The sequence below is a fragment of the Sapajus apella genome, unplaced genomic scaffold, assembly GCF_009761245.1.
Source record: "Sapajus apella isolate SASKATOON/1434 unplaced genomic scaffold, GSC_monkey_1.0 scaffold183, whole genome shotgun sequence".
In the NCBI taxonomy this organism is placed as follows: Eukaryota; Metazoa; Chordata; class Mammalia; order Primates; family Cebidae; genus Sapajus; species Sapajus apella.
Genome location: NW_022437123.1, coordinates 907,545 through 928,034, shown reverse-complemented (window position 1 = coordinate 928,034; position 20,490 = coordinate 907,545).

The following is a 20,490-nucleotide window of genomic DNA, read 5'->3' as shown; positions in this document are numbered from 1 at the left end:
AGTCCCTGACCATTCAGCCAAACCTACAGCCCATGAATCATTATATAATTGCACATCCAGCCATTTCTCCTTCCATAAAAGTGCACAACCAGGTGAACTGCTCAAAGTTCTGCCCACTGGGAAGATTTCCCTCCACTACTGTCCTTCAGGAATGTCCTATCAAGGGGCTATAGTGTTGCAGCTGTCCACTTGGAGGTGGTGCCTACATATCATGAAGACCCATCTGTACACCAGGTCATAATCTTCTCTTCCTCTGTCAGCTGCTCATAGAGAACTCCCCATGAGGCCATCGGTGCAGGCTGGGGAAGAAAAGGCAGAGTGGCAGGAGTGGAGACCATGGGCATTTAAGCCACTTTCTCATGTAACTTACTTGTGCCTTCAGGACCTGCTCAAGCCCGATCACATATACACCACTTATTTGATGATGGAATGCTGCTGTGTATGATTTACTTTATAGTTAGAACGGGTCAGAAAGCATCCAGTTCATGATAATCAGTTCAGGTCGCTTATGAGGGCCAACTGTATTGTAGAAAGAAAATCATCCTACAGCAAATTCCAAAGGTGTGTTTCAATTACTAAACTTGGACATATTAATTGATATATTGCTCTAAGTAGACATCAGTTGAAGCTTGAAAATTTCTTTTCAAAACATACATTTTTGTTTTGCTAGTGTTTCTTCTGATAAGACTTTTAACCGTAGGATAAGGCCATCTAGTGAAGTATATGGATTAGACTTTCATTTGCATGATCTCATAGGATCCTAACAGTTAAAAAAACAAACAAACAAACAAAAACCACTTAGCTGCCTGAAATTTCTCTTGGGGTGCAAAAGATCTAAATAATAGACAAAATTACCATTTTACAGAAACAGGAACTAAAGAACAAAGAGGTTGAATGCCTCGACAAAGATGTCACGGAAATGGATCTCTGTTTGCGGTTCGGGAGAGAGGCAGAATCAGTTTTCTCCAGTCAGGGTAATTTTCTCCAAAGAAGCATCCTAGTGAGTTGTATGTAGGTAATTGAAATTGCCTATATACAATTTTCTCTAGTGGAATGTTTATTTTCTGTCCAGTAATCTTTTCAGGTGTGTTATTTTAGAATGCAAGTATGACTGGCAGGTAACAAAAAACAGGTCTATCTACAGATAGGCAGTAGGTGGCAGGGGAGGAGTTGGGGGAACTTCATACATATACAAACACGGAGGTAAGGAGAAAGAATATTGTTGGCAAGAAAAGTAGTGAGCTGCTTTAGGAGTTTGTCTGTTATTGAAGTAGAAGAGGGCTAAACCAATAATTCCCTTAAGACTCTTCTGGTTTTGATTTCTTAATATGTACAACTATTAATTTGTATTGTGTTACTAACAGGTCAGCACATAGGAATATACAACAATTTTAAGTGTAAATTAAGCAAACTTCTTAGGCAGGTCAATATTACATAAATTAAAAATATAATTTATAATCTTGAAAACAAAAAGCCTTCAAATTTACCAGAAAATAAAAACCCTTATGTGCACTTGAGGTTGGAAATATAATGAAAGTAGAATTTTACTGCAAGGCTGAAAGTCCACTGGGCAATGAGGATGACGTTATGTTTTTGCATTAAACCTGAAATATTTCTTTTTATTGTTTATAAGTATTAATTATATGCAAAAGTATATGTGACTCTGCCCAGATCATAAAGAAAATAGAATCCCTTCCCATACAGGGTTGCTTTAAATAAACTGTGACAAGGACATTTTAGAGAGTGTCTGATGTACAAGCACATTCTATCAATTATAAGTTATAGTAAATGTAGTTCTATAATATATATTAAATAAAGAAAGAAAGAACAATGCTGGAGGTTTATTCATCTATAAAAATCTAGTGTCTACCCTGCACCTGTGTCTAGATTTAAATGAAGTTTCTGCATCATGGTAGAGGAACATTTCCTCATTGTAGTTTTATAAAATCTTCTATAAATGATGTAAAAAGAAGTCTGCTACTCAATAAATCATCAATACTAGTTTCTGCAGTCTGGAGAGTATTCTCTAGAGATATGATTGTAAGAACTGGGAAGATTTTACTGAGCTGAACTTGGAGAGCTAGAAAAATTACAGTCCCAAGGCACAATATGGCTGTCAACATTCTAAGCGTCTTGCCAAGCCTTGTGAATTTTATTTCTGAGGCATTATTTGGGTTAGTGCCATTTGCTAGACAGATAGACCTGATCAGTGTTATCTAACCTCAACAGAACAGGTTCTTCTTAATCTCCCCTGTCAGTGCCAACTAAGAAACTCCATAGTTGTGTAAGTCTGAGCTCTCTAGACAATTTTTTATTCCAGCATAATTCACTTCTTTGCCTTCTTAAAATTACTTCTTTCAAAGAGAACAACAAAGAAAACACAGGAAAAAAAATTAACACTATCATCTACACTGGGGGTGTGGTGGGGGAGGAGAGGGTAAAATGGGAAAAGAACTAATATTTACTGGGCATCTGCTATGAATCAGGTGCTATGATTCTCTTTATAAATATAGTGAACACATGACAATATTAATTATTTTAAAATACCGATAATGCATATCCATGTTTATTTACTTCAGATTCAGTTATTAAAACCCTTATGATGACTTCTGGTTTCAGGGGAGGATGTAGATAACACGAAAGAACATCACTCCCATTCTTACACATAGAATAAAAACTGGGAAAACTAAATTAATGGCTTTTCTTGAACCATCAGATAACTGAGGTTACTGGGCAAATAACAAACTCAAGACCAGATGCCTACAGGGAGAAACAAGACTTGAGCATGGGGAAGAAGCTACCATATACCCTATAAACCAGCAGGAAGATCAAACCAGAAATGTTCACAAATTACTAAAGGCTGAGCATGGGCCAAATGGGAGAGTGAAGCTTCTGGAGACAATAGACTTGGGAAGGTGGTCCTACGTCCTTGCGAAGTTTTCCTCCAGGAAACTCACCAGGCTCTAGGGTGACCAAACTTCCAGTCCCAGTGTTCCTGGGACTTAAGGGGATCCTGAGATGTGGGATATGCAATTTCATAATCAGGACAAGGTGGTGGCCCTATCAGGATTTCACAGGAAAGACTGTGGAGAATCTTGAGGAAACTTCTTTACGCCTGGGGAGGAACGAGGGAAAGGGAAGAAGAGCAACAACCAGAACGCACCTAAGCCCTTCTGCCTTTCTCCAGAGCACTAATCCTACCATCATCTGTATGTAAACATGTAGCTTAAAAAATCACAGATACTTTACATCTCAAAAAACACCCTGTGAACAAACTCGGGAAGTGTTTCTCTGAACAAATTAAAATCAGTTCTCTCATAAGATAAATTCCTAACACAGAATATGAATAAACAATACTGCAATTATTACCTGAATTAATTTGTTTTACCTTAATTAGTTAATTACTGTTACCTGAATTAATATTACTCCCCCTGGCTTTTTGCTGCTCTCAAATAGGGGGGCGCAGAGAGCATAGATTTTTATCTAGCACCTCTTCCTCCTAAACTTCATTACTTGGCTAGGTTTCAATGAGAAATGCAAATTTTGAAGTCCAAAATTTTAAGAGGAGATTTCAAATTTGCACACATATTAAGATCAAATAACTACACCTCTAAGTTCCATACCCCTAAGAGAAGTCTTAATGATTCTGGTTCAGTGGAAAATGTCCTCATTATTTGCCTTCCTTTCCTTTCACTCATGATTCTGAATTGCAAGGAGGAATTAAGACATCACTTTCAAAAAATATGAAGAGAAATCACTGAAGAGAGAAAACACATGACATTTAAAATCAATTTTTTTTGTTCTTGGCATAGGCAGTGCATTTATCCTAAGTAATACTATTATCTATGTATTGAAGCTTGATTTCAGGTAGTCCTTCTTTCATTTAATGAAAATGAAACCTGTCTACTGTGCTGGATCTAATTGGACACATCTATTGCTCTGTGGTCAGTGATGTCCTATTCGTGTTACAGGACTTTTCCTTAGTTCAGCTAAATATGGGGTCCTTGCCCATTCCATGACCTGGCAATTTAGGCTCACAGACAGTTTGAAGGGTGAGTAAAGCAGAATTTTATTGGGTGAAAAGGAAAAAAAGGGGAAAATAGGTACTCCTCACAAGGCCAGAGTCTCCTGCTAGAGTGCTTCCCGCCTTGCAATTTAAATCCCAGGTTTCAACACGGGAAGAGGAGGGACCAGGTTCTTCCCCACTTCAAACTGCGTGAACTTCTCAAGGCTCTACCCCAGTGTGCAGGCTGGTGGAGGGACCCCCTCTCACCTGGCTGTCTCATTGGCAGACTGAAATAGGCCAGCGCAGGAGTATTTACACTATGGAAATTAGAAAATGCTACACTTAGAAATGTTAACAGGTAAATATTGTTAACGGATACTCTCTAATAACAAATACTTACTGCATAGAACGGAAGGGGCTGATATTCCAAACTCATGAAGGAGCCATAGAAAGGGAGGTGAACTTGAGGGTGTCAGCCCTGGAAGGTTGTGCTAGTGCCCTGCCATTGTGAACATGTGCTGAACCACTTTCTGGAAGTATTTTCACCCTAGTTAATGACAGGTCATAAGTTATCTCTCATGAACCAATTTTTTTTTCTGAAATATGTATCAACTATATCCTAAAGTAGTACTCTTTTGGTATATTAGGGACTGTAGTGGGTTGAATTGTGCTCCCCCAAAAAGATATATCCACATTGAAATCCATGGAATCATTGGATGTGTCCTTATTTGTAAAAAGAGTCTTTGCAGATGTAATTGGTTAAAGGATTGAGGATGAGTTCAATCTGGATTACCCAGGTAAGCCCTAAATCCAATGACAAATGTCTTTATAAAAGAAAAAAGAGAAGACAGAGACAAAGAGAAGACAGTGTGAAGACAAAGGCAGAGAACAGAGTGATGTGGCCACAAGCCAACGATGCTGGGGAATACATGGAGCCACCAGGAGACAGAAGAGGAAAAGAAGGGTTTTTCCTAGTGTCCAGAGGGAGAAGCTGCCCTGCCAACCCTTTACTTCTAACTTCTGACCTTTAGAACTGTGAGAGAATAAATTCCAGTTTTTCTAAGTCATTAGTTTGTAGTAATTTGTAATGGCAATCACAGAGGCCAAAGGGAATTAAGACATTTTAATTATTTAAGACACATGCTATTCAAGATCCACTAATTCAAAAGATATAATGGATGTGCAGTCTCTTTCATCCTCTATCTTTTCACTGATTTCCTCTGGAAAACAGTCCTCTCCCTCATCTGTCATCAATGTGGGCATTTCCTGAGAAACTCACATTCAGTATCTGCTCTCTACTTCATCTTTCACAGACGGCTGAAATGAATCATTTAATATGGCATTCTCTCCACACCCCCCCCCCCCACCCCGTCCCCACTCAGCAAATGTTGGCTCTTTTCTAATCTGGGGTTTTCTCAGCAGCTAGCATGGTGTGATCAATAACAAAATGTGACAATTTAAGCAAGAGGGAAATATCACTTTAAAGAGGAAACGCCAAACATTATCAAATAAAAGCTCAAGAAAAAGTGTGACATGAGCCAGGAGCCACAGAGCTACAGCACTGTCAGAAGAACACGAAAAGGGAAAAACAAAAACAACTTTTTATATGTTGCATGCAATGGAAGAGTCTACTTCTCCAGGCTCATCTCATGCCATTTTCTCTAGCATTTTCTTTACTTCCAGGCGCAGTAACTGTTCATATTCCTGGGCACTCTCAGCTCAGATTTAGTTTAGACTGAGTTGGCCACTTATATGATAGTATGGGTGGCTGTGAAATAGCTCTTACCTTTTGATGCCAAAATTCTGCTTTTTGAATCTATCTTAGGTTGATTATCAAAAATCAGTCTTTAGGTTGTCACAGGCATTAAGACATTCATTTCCACAAAAAAAGAGGAAGGAATCTAAATAACCAACAACAGGATACTTATTAAATAATTTTTAATACATGAATTTGGTAACTACTAAGTAGCCACTATGATGGTATTTATGAAGGTCATTTAGCAACATAAAAGACATGAAATATTTTATATAATATAATGACAAGTCAATAGAATAGCTTATAAATTTGTAAATAGTTTAACAGTTATACGCATATATAGATGGAACATTAATTTTGTATTGCACTATAACTAATTAGCACAAGTTCAGTGGCTTTAAAAAAACACTCCTTTATTAGTTTACAGTTCTATAAGTTAGAAGTCGTGGGCTCAACTTGGTTTTGTGTTTAGAGTCTCGCAAGGTCAACATCGAGATATTGGCTGGGCTGTGTTCTTATTTAGAGAATCAGAGGATGAATTTGCTTATAAGTTCATTCAGCTTGTTGACAGAACTTAACTTAGCTCTTCATGTAGCTATGGCTGAGGTTTTCATTTCCTTGCTGGCTATGCCTGGGGTCCTGCTCTCTATGGGCCACCCACATTTTTTTTCATGTGGGACCCTCTATCTTCAAGCTGGCAATGGTCCCTAGAAGCCTTCTGATGTTTCAAATCTCTCTGACTTCTCTTGCCTTCCTCTTCTGCCTTTAAAAGCTCTCACGTGACTAGATCTGGCTTGCCTAAATAATCTCTGTATTTTAAGGCCAGAGATTGGTGCTTAATTAGATCTGCAAAGTCCCTCCATAGCAGCCATATCAAGATTAATGTTTAATGCAATAAGCAGGGATGGAAGTCTTATTAGGGCCATCTTTAGAATTCTTTCTATCTATCTTCCCTTACAGGGAGGATACACTGTCCATGCAAAATTTGGCCTAGGTGTGCACAGCAAAGGAAACAATCAACAAAATGAAGTTAACCTATGTAATGGAAAAAATATAATGGAAAATCATATATCTAACAAAAACAGTTACATATATGTCTGTGAATGTACATATCTCCACAATACATAAGGAATTCATACAACTCCATAACAAAATTCCACAAATAACCTGATTAATAAAAGGAAGCAGAGGAGCTAATAGACCATTTTTTTCCAAAAAAGACATACAAATGGCCAACAGGTGTATGAAAAGGTGCTCAACATCACAAATCATCAGAGAAATACAAACCAAAACCATAATGAGATATCACAGGACACCTATTAGGATGACTATTACAAAAACGACAAGAGGTAACATGTATTGTGAAGGTGTTAAGGAAAGGGGACCCTTGTACACTGTTGGTGGGAATGTCAATTGGTAGTCATTATAGAAAATAATATGATGCTTCCACCCAAAATTTTAGAAAGATCTAGCTTGTGATCCAGCAATGCTGGGCTCACCTCCATGCTCTGTATCCATCTGTCTGTCTGACTCCTACCTCTTATTCAAGTCTATCAATTTGATGATGCTTTACTCTAGGTTTTCTTGATACTTCCATAGAAGGATCCATGGAATTTCTGAAAATATTAATAAGAACCAGTGTGGGAAGATACTTGAAGGTATTACATAACTACTAGGTAATACTATTGCTGTAGGACAGCTTATTAAATAATTATGGCTAATAGAAAAGGTTCCAGACCATTTAAACCTATTATTTTTCTAATTTTAAAAAATTGGAAATATGAGTTCCGGAAATAATAGATGAATAAACATATCAGTCACAGGCAAAATTTTAGAAGGGATTATGATACCCATGGCTTCTTTGGTTATGAAGGGTAGGAAATATGATCAATAGAAGCAATAAGAAAAAGTCATTCTAAAGTAACCATCATTTTGATAGGCTTTGTTAGCTCAGATTAGGCAAATGCTTTCAGCAAGGTACTAGACAAAAAAGAAATCTCATGGCAATTAGTACAGATGAGACTGAGAACTGTGAGCTGGATGATAACAAAGTTGGTAAATTCATAGCTGAATGAATAACTGCCTCCATGAATCTTGATCAAAATAGAGGTCAACTTGAAGAGAAGAGTCCACAGGCATGCCACAAGCTTACCATTAGTGCTGCTCTATTTAATACTTTTAATAAATGACTTAAGTAAATATTCACAAGGCATTCTCATCAAATGTGCCGATTAAAATAGTTAGAAAAACTAATTAAGACAATGATTGGCAGAATAAAAATCAAGAAATTCCAGGAAACAAATTTTCAAGCTGACATCAAGAAAGTGAAACTAAATACAGACAAATGTGAATGCTTTTACTCAGGCTTATTTCACCATGGTGTCAACATAGCTTACAAAAGTTCACATTAAAACAACAAGAACAGAGATTTATGTTGGCTGCATCTCCCATCTGAGCCATAGTCATGTGGATGCAAAAAAATATTTTTTCAGGGTATATTACAGATCATTCCAGTGCCAAGTAAGTAAATGTTCTCTCTCTCCCTGAACTTACTGAACTACAGTTTGAAAGTTATTTTAGATTCTGTGTATCATGTTTTGAGGGGAAAAATAAATAATCTGAAGGCTAGGCAAGACAATTTTACCAGAAAAATAACTGTATGGAAACAAGATATATATGGAACACATTATAAAAAAATGGAGCTTTTGGTTTAGGAAAGACAATTAGAAATGCCATGTGATAGCTGTGCTCAAAAACTTAATAGGCTTGCAGGTGGAGGAAGGGCAGGGCCCATCAGGAGTAAATTACAGGGAGCTTGATTTCAGCTAAGAAGGTACAGCGAAGAGTTTTCTAACCATTCAATTGGTCCAAAAATAGAATGTGGTATTTTTTTTTTTTTTTTTCCAGAATGTGTTTCTTTGTGTAACAGCAAGATGCATCTTCCAGGAAATTTTCAGGCAGATGCTGGATAATTCCCTTTTCAGTGTATTATATATGGGATTCCTACATTTTGTAGGAGGTTGAATTCTAAAAAGAAAAATAATGCTGATGTATACTGCTGTCCTTCTAATCCTCTTTTCTCCCTGTAACTGTAAATGCATGCACATCTACAGTAAGTGTGGATGGTGCATGTGTGGATAAATAGAGTGTCACTGAAAAAGAACAGGTGGCTAGACAAAGGACTTGACAATTTGTGAAGGACTCCAAGGCACTAATCACACCACTGCAGAATGATGAAAGTTTGTAAACAATGATTTCACATAGTGTGGGTGCCTGAAATGTTGAAATGATAAAAAAAAAAAAAAAGTGGTATCATCACAGAAGGAATTCCTTGCTTCTAAAGGATGTTGGATCAAGAAAGTTTTTTGTTAATAGATTTTCTGTACTTTGCATGGGTATAGGAGAATACCCTAGTTATTAAAGAATTCAAAACATGATCATGTAATCATGAAAGTTAGAGAGGGGTAGGTGACCCTGAGTTACGCCCACTGGCGGCTATTCTGCCTCTTTGATGCTAAAATCAATTGCCCAAAAGGCTTAAAGAAGAAATCTCTTAAATTCTGCATTTATTTCTCAGATCTCATAGCATTTAATATAAGAAAGATTTGCAGGTTATGTCACCTTTGGATATAGAACAGGATTATGGTCTTACTAATTCTCGTTTTCTTTAAAAGTGCTTACAACTTCAAATGAATACTTTCATATCAATTTACCTTTGAGGTTCACTAAAATTAAATCTATCATATTACTGATTCCAAAATATGACATCTATCATTTATTAAACATAAATGAACACAAAAGTATTTATCTTTATAAACTTCCATCTTCTGCCAAATTTTCAATAGTAAGGATGAATGCAAAGATCAGCAAAATGAAACTAAGACCTATTTCAAGATCACTCAACTTAAAACAGTAAGTTTTCAGCAATGTGGAGTTCACCAATTTAGAATCATAATCATTCCAAGGTTAAAGTTCAATTTTTCATTCTCTCTGAGAAGATTCCATTAAAACTTCAGAGCGTTATCGAAGACATAATTGCTATTTTAAAATATTTACACTTTATTTGCACTGGAAAGATAGTACTAATTGTAATAGAGATTTATGTTATTCATTAATTATTGGTTTGCAGTTTGTTGATATGGAAGGGAATAAGTAGCAGGAACTGATGAAATTTTGGAACTGGCAGAGAAAAATTAATTTAGAATATTTTTTAGCCTTTGGAAACTGAGATCCAAAGAAGACAAACCTCTGCTCTACCTCATGAACCTGGTTACTGGGAGAGCTAGGTCTAGAACCCAGGACTCCAGGTTCACCATCAAATGCTCTGTACATCACACGGAAGGGTAAATGAAATCCAAAGTACACTAAGTTAGGAGAAACTGCACTGCAATGAGTGCTTGGCTTATACAATGAACCACATGAAGCTCTTGAAGGAGAAGTAAATATACCAAAAGGCATAGTGCTTTTCTCCCAGAACTGGATCATCTTAGCTCAGGAGACAAGCCTGAAAACCTAAAAGTCAGTAAAAGATTTAAATCACGGTTCAATATATTCATACAGGAAATACATGACTAGTCTACTCATTGATATATGTACCAGAAATGTTTCAGGAATACTGAACAAAGATGGTGAGGTGTAAGAATTCTCTTGAGAGGAAAGGGATGTTGAACTGGATCTTGGAGAGTGGGTAGGATTTGGAAGGGAGAAAACATGGAAGATGACATCACAAGAAGAGAGAACTGTATGCGTAAATAGAAGTCACATTCTCATCTGTAAAGTATTCCCAAAATACATGGAATGTGTTATTTGGTAAGAGTAATTTTTGTTTGGGAGAGCAATTTCATGTTTATCATCTATCGTTGCTGAGTTCATGGGGGAAAAAGAAACAAACTGGGAACTATTAGTTGAATGCTTTACTCATTTTTTTTACCCTTATGTCCTTTCTTTCCACAAAGAAATTGAAGCAGCATGTGAAAAGCTAGACAAAAATTGTATAAAATTAATTACGAAGGGAAAATAATCATAAATCCAGGAGTAAATGTAAGACTATACAACAGCAAAGCACAGTATATAAGGCAATTCATCAGAGGCACCGATCCAGCTAGCAAAGAGGCTGATCCATTAGGGAAAAACAAATCTAAAATTCAGGAAAGGACTTTTGTCCTTGTATTTGTGTAGAGAAATCACCTGATGTACTAGGCGATGGCCTTACCAGCTCCAAAGCTATAGCTGTAATGAGTGATTCACATGGATATTTCTTAAGCTTCTCAGTGCAGGACAAGAACATTAGCTGGGGTACAACCCTCTAAAAGCAATTTTATGAGGAATGCCAAACAGTGTGCCTTGCATGCCCCCGATCTCTGGTGATCTTGATACAAGAGTGAAACGTGTAATACCTACAGGTGGAGAGAGCTACACATTCTTTAGTCTGTGCTCATTCATTCCTGCCACAAATTTAATTGAGTACTTACTAAGTGACAGTCACTAGGCAGATAGCAGTAAATAATATTCTGTTACAGGGATGAAGAAAACAAATGAGTAAGTGCTATATGATGAATGCTGTGGAAAAATCTAAACCAGGAGGTGGTGTTGCTACTCTAGAAAGAGTCTTTATGAAAGCACTTTTACATATGATAGTGTTTGAGTAAGGACATGAATGAAATGAGGAAGGAAGCTATAGTGATATCTGGGATAAAAGTGAGCATAGAAAACAGCACACGACCCTAAAATAATAGTCTACTTAAATAATAGCAGAAGACCAGTAGGCTAACCTCTTTATAAATCTTATTTCTCAAAACTGGTCTTTGATGAGAATTTCACAGAAGAGAGTTCCAAGGACATAGTCTCCGGTGACACATATACTGGAAATCTGCTCAACAGCAAACTAAGGAACATGTCATGTTCTTGAATATCAGCCAGGTAGAGGGCAGGGTGAGAATGCTTTTTTAAAAATAAGAGGCCAGGTGGGCCTGAAGACCACTCATAAGAATGACAGATATTGAACAGAACCAATATCACCTGCAAAGAGCAGTTGTGAGTCTACTTCAATACACTGGCAAATGGGTGCAGGAGGCCCAGTGGTGTATACCACAGATCACAGCCAACCTTATTTTAGTTAAGATGTATTTTTAAAACACCCTCCTGCTTTAAAATCCCATACCACAGCCATGGAAAAGTCTCCTAAAATATCCAAAGACTGTCCCAATTTCTTCCTGGTAAATTTTCCAGGATTAACTGACTACAAATTGTAGTCTTATGTAACTGACCTGCTGTATAGAACCATATACTAGATATGAGCTGATTGAATGCTGTGGGTCATCTGTCAAAAAAGTTGAGTCCAATTTGGAAGATATTATCTCTGGGGAAAAAAAAACTATAATAGAATCTATTATCTATCTGGAGTACTTCACACTATTTCCAAAACTATATAATTGCTTTAGAGAAGATGATTTATATTTTTAACCTCAGTAGCAGGGGACATGCATCTAGCATATTGAAAAACGGTGTCAAATCATTTACATAAAAGTAAAAATGGAGAAGTAAACTACATGTGTGTTTTATGCCATTAAAAATATTATGCCTTAGGAGGTCATCATCAAAACTCTCCATGATCTTCTAAGAGGCATTAAGATGCAAATTTTATAAGACTGTCAGTAATTGGATCCATTTGAGTGGTGAGGTAACAAATTCCCAAGCAAAGCCTGAAGAAAGGTTAATAAAAGCTGGAAGCAATCACAGGTTTTATTTTTCATGAAATACTTTTCCCCAAGATGATAGCAAATACATCAATAAAAGGATTTATCCTGACCTAAAGCCCACCTACTCTAGAGTGACGAATATTTGTATAAGAAATCTAGGCTTATAATTTTATCAAAATAGTCATGGGGATTAGTGTCAGTTATGAGCCTCCAAATTAAAGCCATTATATGAAACTCTGTGTTTACAAAAATCTTAATTTATAAGACTGACAATCTTAATTTATAAATTTTATAAATCGTCACTTACAAAAATAGACAATAAATTAAGAAAATTGTGTGAAATTAAATGGAAACAACTACCTGCTCCGTCAATAAAGCAGCAGAGCTTGAATACCCATATGCAAACTCTGGACCATGTTTAATTAAACACTTTAGTAAGATGTCTTGGTCTGTTTGTGCTGTTACGACTGAGTATCACAGATGGGGTAATTTATAAAGAAGAGAAATTTATTTCTCACAGTTCTGGAAGCTAGCAATTCTGAGATCAAGGTACTGGCAGGTTTGGTTGTCTAGTGAGGTCTCATCCTCTGGAGGGGGAGAACACTGTGTCCTTACATGGAAGAGGAGCAGAAGAGCAACCTAGCTGAACCCTGTGTGAAGGCTCTTTCATAAGGGTCTTCCATACTGTTCATGAGGGAGGAGCCCTCATCACCTCTTCTCAGCCCTGCTTCTTAATCCTATCCCATTGCCAACACCTGAATTTTGGAGGGGAGCCACTGAAACCATAGCAATAAGCTATCACCTTACTGCTATAGTTTCAGTGTCTTTTCCTGAGATCTGTAGATTATTAATAAGACTTCATCTAAATATTAAGATACTTTCACCTAAGACGAATATATTATTAACACTTTGTCAAATACTTTGAATAGAATTTAATACTTCATTGCTTTTTTTTTTTGCAAAGACTAGTGCTTTATTATAAATTTCCACTGAAAATCAATTAAACCAAACTTTCTCAAGGAGCTAACAAATTCTCTGCCTCTGAATGCTCAGTAGGAAGGGATCTTAAGCTTCACGTGGGGCTGCAGGTAACTCCAGTTTTTCTACTGCATTCCTGCTATGCTATTTGGGAATATTGTTTAGTACTGTACAAGTTATTCACAAGAGTTTCACTTGACCTTCAGCAGACCATCTTCCAGAGGCAATACCAGTGTCCTGGGAGCTGGTCCCACAATGCTCTGGAGGATGGTTGGGACTCTAAGGCTGTGATCACACCACTGCAGGCTGTGCTCCAAGGGCGCCAAGACATCTGCCAGGGACAGGACTGGCCATGTATCAAGGATGGATGAATTTCATGCACAATTTATGAAACTGTGAGCCATGTGCAACATCAGCAGAAAAGTAAGATCAGCTATTCTAATGCTGTATTTTTATTGGAAGAAGTTCACTCTGTCTCCAACTGCTGGCTCAGAGGAAACTGGAAGTTACCCAAGTCCTAGAGGTGACCACTTTCTTGGTGAATATTCTCTTTTGTTGGTGCTGCAGAGAGCCATTTTCCAGGTATTAATAATTGTCTTTACAGCCAAAATATATAGGCATTGGTCTGCTAGGCTATTAATTGAACCTCACAAATGCTGCTTGAGCCACCACTCAGTGCTGGACACTGTCCTTGGCATGTAGAGGAGTGAGAGGTGGAGCCCTCTGAACCACAGAGAACATCTAACCTGGGCTTACTGTTTACAGTAAGCAGTCATGGACTGAGCATCACTCTGCACAAAGCATTCGCCATCATTTTTATATTAAGTGATTCGTTTAACTCTCACCAGATTTCATGAGCTGGGTCTTACCGTCCTGTAACTATTATGCCCATTTTGCCCGTTAAGATGCTCTGGACTTGGGAAAGTGAAGTGACATGTATGGTCACATGGCACTCCTGACTCCAGGTGCAGTGTCTGAAGCCCCTGTACCCACTCATTCTTAACTCTCTCTTCCTCCAGGACCTCACTGCACAGAGTATGGCCCATCAATGCCCATCTCAGCATCACCTGGAGCTCATTACAAATACAGGGTCTCAGGCTGCACCCAGACTCACTGACAGACGCTGCACTTGAACAAGGTCCCAGCAGGTTGTCTGCCTGCTGGATTTCAGTGGAACTACTCCATGAATGATCAAAGCAGCAGAGAGCACCACCTGCTACAAAAGCCCAAATCTCCCTTATTTACAGGATGAAATTCTGTAGAGGGAAAGCTCATTTTGACTCCTTAAGTTTTTGTTCTGGAGGGCCCGAAGCAGCTCATTGCAAGGTAATTACACATGGGAGGCAGTTTGCTCTCACAGATCTTGGAAAAAATTGTATTTCTCACAAACAGACCTTAGATTTAATAATTCATTTTAGCAAACATTTATCACGTCTTCTGTGCCAGGCATAGTGTGGGTCTGTGATTTCCCAAAGGAAGCGGCCAAACATGCTATTCCCTGCTTATTGTGATTCAGCCAGCTCCTGGTCTTAAAGTTTTTTTTATAAGAAAATTGCATCTGCAGTTCCCTTAATGCTGTTTTCTTGTCCATTCATTTATTAGTTAACAGATATTTAAAGGATGTGTGCAAGACACTGCAGAATTCTTTTTTGTTTATACACAGTCAGCTTTTACATTAAAGTACACCCTGAAGTAATTCTTCGATGAACACATATTTTTTAAATGAAGGTTTTTGTCGTTATTGTTGTTTGAGCTATGGCAATTTTATTATAAATTTTATGGCTAATAGAGTTCTTCCAATTTAAGTATTTTGAAACTTCTTACCAGTTTCTTCCTTGAAAATCTGTCTCAAAGAAGAGTAGACTTAGAAAACAAATGCTGAAACTTTGTAGGATTTATTGGCTCCACAACTATTTAACTTGAATTATTTTCAAATTCAGCAGAAAAATAGAAAAGACAGCAATTTGATAGTGTTTAATTTATTTGATTTTATCCAAGGACTGACCTCTTATATAACAAGACTGTTGAAGTACCTGGCATTTCACAGGGGTGATAAATTTAAATATTTCAGATCCCCTTTTGAGATTCATTTGTGATATCAAGATGTATTTTCAAAGTCACTCACTGGAAAGTCTATTTATTTTGGGGAAGCTGTACCCCTAAAAAGCCCATGAAAGGGTCGGGCACATGGCTCATGTCTATAATCCCAGCACTTTGGAAGGCCGAGACAGGCGGATCACCAGAAGTTGGGAGTTCAAGACCAGCCTGACCAACCTGGAGAAACCCCATCTCTGCTAAAAATACAAAATTAGCCGGGCATGGTGGTGCATGCCTGTAATCCCAGCTACTCGAGAGAGTGAGGCAGGAGAATCACTTGAACCTAGGAGGCAGAGGTTGTAGTGAGTCGAGATGGCACCATTGCATTCTAGCCTGGGTATCTCAAAAAAAAAAAAAAAAAAAAGAAAGAAAGAAAAAGAGCCCATGAAGGATAGATCCAATACAGATAAAAGCATCCCATCACTTAATTTAGCCTGGGATTGTTACTGTATGCCAAATCTTCAGGCACAGATAATATTTCCTCGTAGATCTACATTGCAGGGTGACTCTACATTTGCTTGGGAGCTTTTGTGGAGTCAATAGATACCAAAGACCAACAAGTTTGGTTCACACCACTTTGAAGGATATTTTAAAATAACCAATTTCTAAAGACAGTTATCGATCCCAAGAAATGTGTTGATGGTAATTGATTATTTTTTTAATCAAATGTTTTTAGGTATATTTATAGACAATAAATGTATGCAATTATGTATACAGTTCAATGAGTGTTCATAGATATAAACCCATGTAACCATCACCTCAGTCATTCCCATCACTCTAGAAAGTTACCTATTTACTGTCCATTTTCTTTCTCCCAGATATCACGCTTACTGATTCATAATGTGTTACAATTCTCATTAAACACTTTGAAATAAACAATAGCACTTCCTTTATAAAATTAAAAAGGGACACGTTTAGGGAGATCATAGCATTTGCCCAGTCACTGAGCTATTTACTCAGTGACAATGCCGGGATTTGAATCTGGCATGCCTGACTCCAGTTCCTTAATCATTGCTGAGCACTAAATCTCCAAACACCTTAGTGCTGAGACTGTCATTTGCAACATAAAACTTACCTGGGTCCATGGGCAGGCACACTCAGCATTCCCCTTTCTCTATTCACAGTCTTAGGTGGTTATGAACTCATCTGTAATCCTTACTATGTTATTAGCACTGATGAGAGGGATATCTGTATCATATTAACATATTCCAATTCCTTGACCTCAGTGATCTCCGTATAGTGGCAAGTCAATAAATTTTGGCTAAATAGATAAAAAAGAGTGTTATAATTTTGTATATTTCTAACTCTTCATAAATCTCCCTATGAAGTTATCCTGTTTTCAAATGATGCTGGTGAACATTTTAGTTATTTTGTTCATGTGTCTAGATTGGTGTAACCTTGCAAACCGCAGAGACATGCTCCTAAAGAAAACTAAACAATCCCTACCTCACTTGGAATATTAAGAAACTAACGATTGGAACCTCCAGTTATTGAGCACTTACTACTTCCCAGACTCTGCTGTTTACTCTATAACCATTTAGTATTCAAGAGCAGTTTCTAAAACCTGACTTCTTGGGTTCAAGTCCCAACTCTTCCCTCTTATTAGCTGTGTTTTTCAGATATTAATATTAGATTCATGTGTTTAAGTTTCTTTATCTTTGAAATGGGGTAATAACAGAACCTACATACTTCATGAGAATTAAGCAATTAGAAATGCTTAGAAAAGTGCCTGGCACATATGAGGCAATTTGGTTGGGCAGTGGGGCGGGGGTGGGGGTGGGGGAGTTACTATTATCCATCTCATTTAAAAATTTTTTGAAATTTCAATTAAAACATATCTTTCCCCTTTTAAAACTACATTAAAATCAAGGAAGATATTGTGGTTCATACTGCCCAACAGAAAATTTAAGTAACACTTCAGAATGGTTTTTCTCTGTGTAAGAACTGTCAAATATCTCAACAGACTTTTGACAGACTCTTCATATTATAATCCATATATAAAGTACATGTATAAACCACAGAATTGCACTAAATGTAAAATAACACCATTAACAAATTAGAGTCATTAACTGTGGAAACCCTATTCTCAGGTAAACACTGAGGCAAGGGAGTCTGAATAGCAAACCAATAGCTCACAATCCACTCAACTGACATTAGGGTCAGGCAAAGAAGTGAATCTGCATTTTGTAGGGTGAATACTTAGCTAAGAAGAAAAGAACAGGATGGTGAAGACTGAACATTTTTCTCCTAATATCTGCTCTCACCACTTCTATTCAACATTTTATTGCAGGTAATAGCCAGGGTAATTAGGCAATAAAATAAAATAAAATGCATTCATATTGGAAAGAATGAAGTAAAACTATCTGTGTTGTAATATCTAGCAGACAGAAAATCCTATAAAATCCTCAAAAACTATTGGAACCAATAAATGAATTCAGCAAGTTTGCACCATGCCAATATCAATGTACAAAAATGAGTTATTTGTCTATACAGTATCGACAAGCAAAGTTGCAATGAAACTAAGAAAACAACACCATTTAGAATGGCATCAGAAAGAATTAACTACTTAGGAGTAAACATAACAAAAAAAGTGTTAAACTTACATTCTGCAAATTCCAAAACATTGTTGAAAGAAATTAAATAAATCTAAATTTAAAAAAGAGATTCAATGTTCATAGATCAAAAGATTCAATGCTGTGACAATGAAAATATTTTCAAAATTAATGTATAGATTCAATGTAATCTGTATCAAAATATCGGCTGGATTATTTGTTTGAACTCACAAACTGAACCTAAAATTTATATGGGAATTGAAGAGAGCTAAGGTAGCAAAAACAATCCTAAACAGGAAGGACAAAGTTGGACAACTCATATTTTCCAATTTCAAAACTTAGTAAAAAGCAACAGAAATTAAAACAATGTGGTACTGGCATAGAAATAGACACATAGATCAATAAAATGGAATAGAGAACCTCTAATAAGCTTTCACATTTGCAATTAATTCCTTTTTGACAAAGTTGCTAAGGTAAGTAAATGCAGAAAGAATAATCTTTTCAACAAGTGGTGTTGAGACAGCTAAATAGCCTATGCAAGAAAATGAAGTCAGACCCTTACCTCACACCTCACACCATATTCACAAATTAACTCAAAATGAATAAAAGACCTAAATGCAAAAGCTAAATCTACAAAACTATTAGAAAAACATAGGTATAAGTCTTCAGGATCTCAGATTTGGCAGTGGCTTTTTAGATATGATACCAAAAGCATAAGCATCCAAAGAAACACAAATAACTTAGACTTCACAATCAAAATTTTTGTGCTTTAATGAACACTACCCAGGAAGTACAAAGACAACCCACAGAATGAGATAAAACTTTTGAAAATCATATATCTAATAAGTGACTTCTACGTAGCATACATAAAGACCTTTTACAACTCAATAAGAGAAGATAAGAAACTCAATTAAAATATCTGAAAAGGCTATGACTAGAAATTTCCCCAAAGAAGATATATGAATAGCCAATAAGCACATGACAAAATGCCAAATATTAGTAGTAAATAGGGTGATGCAAATCAAAACCATAATGAAATACCTCTTCAAATCCACTAAGGTGGTTATAATGAAAAGTCATATAATGACAAGTATGTTGAGGATATGGAGAAATCTAACCTTCATACAGTGTTGCTGGGAATGTAAAATGGTATGGCCTCTTTGGAAAGCAATGGCAGTCTCTCAAAAAGTTAAACATAGTCTTATTTCACCCAACAATTCTACTTCTACATATATACCCAAGAAAACGGAAAACATACATCCACACAAAACCTTATATATGAATGCTTATAAAATCATTATTGATAATAGTCAGAAGGTGAAAACAGCCCAAATATGTGGTATATCTATACAGTGAAATATGATATGGCAATAAAAAGCAATGAAGTATCAGTATTCATGCTACAACACAAACATACACTGAAAACATGATGCTAAGTGATAGAAGCCAGTCATAAAGGACCACACATTGTAAGATTCCATTGAGAATCAATGTACAGAATATACAAATCTATAGCCACAGAAAGTAGATTTGTGGTTGCTTAGGACTAGGGAGGATGAAAAACAATGGAGTGTGATAGTTAACAGGTATGGTGTTTTTTTCCTGGGGTACCAAAAATATTCTTTAATAGATTGTGACAATAATTGCACAACTCTATGAATATACTAACATTACTGACTTTTATACTTTAAATGAAAGAATTGTGTGGTATGCACACAATTCAAATATCAACAAAACTCCTACAAAAATCAGAAACGTAAGGACACAGCAAGTTTAAAAGTAAACGAGCAAGAAAATATACATTTTCCAAGACGGAACACAAAGAAAGATGGCCTGGCTCTACTAAAATCAGGTAAAGTAAACTTTAAAGTATTGTATATTACCAGAAATAAAGAAGCACATTTAAGTATGATAAAGGGACCTATCTATAATTGTGACGGTATCACAATTTTAATTGGTATAAAATCAGTAATATAGTTTCAAAATATACAAAGGAAAAACTGATAAAAACAAACAAGAAGAAGATACCTCACACAAAAAACAGGAAACGTTAATATTTTCAATAGCTAATAGAATAAGCTCATGCACACACACAATCAGGAAGAATATAGATAAATGGAATAACACAATTAACAAATGTACCTAACTAACGTTATAGAACATGCTCACCAGCAATGACTGAAAATACTCTTTTCCAGTGCATAATAAAACACTTAGCAAAACTATCCATATGCTAGTCCATAATGTAAGCATCAACACATTTCAGAAAACTGACATCATTCAGAGTATGTTTTTTTGACCACAACGGAATTAAGCTGGATATTATGAACAGAATAATAACTAGAAAATCTCCAACTTATTGGAAGTTAAATGTACATGTCTAAATTTCACCATTAGTTTAAA